The sequence below is a fragment of the Acomys minous genome (genome assembly GCF_964271855.1).
Source record: "Acomys minous genome assembly, chromosome: 3".
Lineage (NCBI taxonomy): Eukaryota > Metazoa > Chordata > Mammalia > Rodentia > Muridae > Acomys > Acomys minous.
This window is the reverse complement of record NC_140485.1, coordinates 67449930-67453468: the sequence shown is the minus strand read 5'-3', so window position 1 is coordinate 67453468 and position 3539 is coordinate 67449930. Positions and strand designations below refer to the sequence as shown.

The window sequence follows — 3539 nt, the reverse complement described above, 5'->3', positions numbered from 1 at the left end:
GTGTGTGGGTCCTCACGATGTGTCACACCCACTCATAATGCTTTTCTCATCCTTCGTGGGCTCTGGTCTATTCTAGCATCTTCCATTTCTTTCTATTCTGTTGTCTACTTAGTTGACAAATATTTATTGAGTACCTATTATATTCCAGAAAGTAGGGTATATTTGTTTGTTTACTTATTTTTAAATTTTTATTTATTTATTTATTTGCATTGGTGTTTTGCCCACATGTATGTCTGTGTGAGCATGTTGGGTTCCCTGGAACTGGAGTTACAGACCGTTGTGAGCTGCCATGTGGGTTCTGGGAATCGAACTCAGGACCCCTGGGAGAGAAACCAGTGCTCTTAAGTGCTGAACCATCTCTCCAGCCTCCTACTTACTTATTTTTAAGATAGGACCTCAGAGCTGGGCATGATGGTGCACGCCTGTAATCCTAGCACTCAGGAAGGCGGAGGTAGGTGGATCTCTGTGAATCTTCCAAGTGATGAGTTTAAAGGTATGCACCACCACACATGGGCCAGTGAGTAGTTTTTTGATTGTTTATTCTTTTTTTTTTTCCCAAGATGTATTTGTGTATCTGAGCATTCTGTCTTCCTGTATATCTTGCAGGCCAGAAGAGGGCATCAGATCTCATTATAGGTGGTTGTGAGCCACCATGTGGTTGCTGGGAATTGAACTCAGGACCTGTTGAAACAACAGACAGTACCCATCTCTCCAGCCCCTGATGGTTTATTCTTTTGTTTTATTTTTAAAATGAAGTGTCTCTCTTTAGTCCAGTCTCTCTGCAGTCTCGAAGTCCTTATTGCATTTGTATTATGTTATATTGTTGGTTTGCTTTTGAGAGAGGGTCTCCCCACGTAGCCTCGGATGTCCTGGAACTTGATACCTTAGCCCAGGTTAGTCTCAAACTCATATAGGCCACCCTGCCTCTGCCTTCCAAGTGCTGGGATTAAAGGTGTGCATCACCATGCCTGCCTAGCTTCAGGTGAAGGTCTTGACACGGGCCACAATTTTAGAGGAGCACAGGTCATGTCCCCAGGAGATGGGTGGGGAGCCTCAAAGCCAAAGAGAACGTTCTCACCCTCTGAAGTGATGAAGGAAGGACAGGTGCCCCTCATCTGGAAGGACGAAGGCTCGGGATGACCTCGAGACAAGCACCGAGCAGGATCCTGAAGGGAGTGGGTAAGAGGAGGGAGGCCCTCAGACACCCGAGGGACAGGAAAGGCTTCCAGCCACAGAACAGCAAGTGCAAAGGGCCTGGGGCTGGAATGTGCTTGGTGTGTTCAGGGAGCATCCGGAAGGCTGGAGTCAGAAAGCGGACAACTACGGAGCCAGCCGGGACACCCAGCGGAGGGATGCTGCCTGCATTTCCTACACTCTAAAGGCTTTCAAGGGTCATTTTGCCTTTTCCATCAGCTCTAGCAGCCAGCTCACCACTGAGGATGTGTGGGCAGGCGAGGCCGGAGCTGGACCTGCACACCCGGTTGGTCGGGCTTCCGGCTTCCTTCCTGACCTGGTCAGCTGTCCAGGGCCGGGACTGACACGCCACTCAGTCCTTCCGTCTTCCATTCGGCTCATCCATTCTTCCCCAACTCCTCCTCAGCTGCAGAGTGACAAATGGCTTCAGGGAGGGCTAGGGAGGTAATCGGTATTTACCTACGGTGTACAAAGCCCTGGGACTCTTACTAGTAAAAAAAAAAAAGCTGCATGTGCTGGTGGCACACACCTATTAGCTGAAAACTAGGGAGCCGGAAGAGAAAAATCAGAAGTTCAGGGTCATCTGGGCTACAAACCTTGTCTCAAGAAAAAAAAAAATTATTATATAATTGGGTGGGGTCGTGCACTTCTGTAATCCCAGCAGTGGAGAGGCTGAGGCAGGAGAATTATAGTGAATTTGAGGTCACCTCTGTCTTAAAAGAGCAAAAACAGTTGTTGCAGCACTGCCAGAGAACACCCCTACCCCTGTGTGGGCTCATATCCCTGAGGCCAAGTAAGCTTGTGTTCCAGTTGGTCCTGCTGGCCTGGCTGGTGGTCCTGTCTGTGATGCCTGTGTGAGGAATGCAGGTGTGACAAATGCCAGGCACCTGACTCATGTCACACAGGGACATTTGGCATCGGCTCTGGCTTCATTTTTACATCTGAGACTCCAGGGCCCTAAAAGGGAAGAGCATTGCCTGGAAACTGGCTGCCAGGAAGTGGCTGACCCCAGACTTGAGCCTCCCAAAGTCCTCACACCTAAGTGTAAGGCGGGCAGGCAGAGTCTGGCCCAGAGTGAGCACTCTCAGGCAGGTCTGGCTGAAGGAGGCCTTTGGAAGCTCAGCAGAGCCCCGGAAGTCCCAGGGGCTCCCTCCTTACCGAGCAGAGCTCAAGACACTCAGTACACTTCCTCCTGTGAGACCAGCACCTGCTGTCCCTTCCCCTGCTTTCAGCAGGGTCAGGTACTCGGGCCTGCAGGTGCTCCAGAGCAGGAAGGGCGGGGCAACGGGGAAGTGGCCGCTGCCATGGAAACCAGACAGTCTGAGTATGGCTGGGAAGCTCGTAGGCTAGGATATTTAGCTGTAGGCTCATCAAGGTCAAAAGGGTCCATTCCCCACCCCTGTGCCCCAGGGACTCTGCCTTGGTCTCAGGACTCCCTGGGTGTGGTCCCTGCCAGTGGACTGAGGTTGGAGCCTGAGCCCCCTGGGCACCTTAGAGAAGTCCCGTGTCCCCCCCACCCACCCCAACCCCCCACCCCACCCCATGCTCTCAGAGCTGTGTTCTCTGAGCCAGGCCTGGAGACTTACATATGGAGAGCCGGGATGCAGAGATCCAGGCAGACCAGCAGGGAAGGGCAAATGTCAGTGTCCACCTCAAAGGTCCAGAATGTGGCCAAGGAGGAGGAGCTCCAAAAGAAGCTGGCTTGGCAAGAGAAGGCAGTGATGACATCACCTTGGTCACTTCTGTACACCCAGTTTCCAAGGCACACCCTGGTAGACACTCTCTAAAAATGTGTAAACTAGCCAAGCATAGTGGGGCACACCTTTAGTCCCAGCACTTGAGAGGCAAAGGGCAGGAAGGTTTCTGTTAGTTCACAGGCAGCCTGGGGTGCGTAGCAAGTGCCAGCCTCGTGACAGCCAGGACTCCATAGGGAGTCTCTGTCTCAAAAAGTTAAATAAATAAATAAAATAGATTTGTAAAATAGGCCAGGTGTGACGGCTCAAGTGTGTGATTCCTGGACTCAGAAAGTGAGGCAGAAGGATAGCTTTGAGTTCTAGGTCAGCCTGGACTGCGGAGTAAGACTCGTTGTCATCTCAAAAAACAATAATTGTAAAATAAAACACCATCTGCTCAGACCCTGGGCTATTCCTGTGAAAGAAAGTCATTTTATGTATGAAGAAACTTCACACAGAGAGGTTGAGGAATTTGCCCAAAGCCACACAGCTAGCAAGTAGTAACCAGAGCTTGGACACAAGCTTATTTGCAAAATGCTGCCCTTTTATTTTACTTTAGTTTGTGTGTGTGTGTGTGTGTGTGTGTGTGTGTGTGTGTGTGTGTGTATGTAT

The 3539-nt window shown here is 50.5% G+C and overlaps 1 long non-coding RNA gene across 1 annotated transcript; it reads right to left on the bottom strand.

The window, feature by feature from the left end:
• Nucleotides 1-485: 485 nt before the first annotated feature.
• LOC311594957 lies at nt 486-3128 on the bottom strand. The gene is made up of 2 exons (XR_014778256.1): nt 1958-3128; nt 486-1600 (listed from the first exon to the last, which is right to left on the bottom strand). It is a non-coding gene; the product is annotated as an uncharacterized lncRNA (long non-coding RNA).
• Nucleotides 3129-3539: the final 411 nt, after the last annotated feature.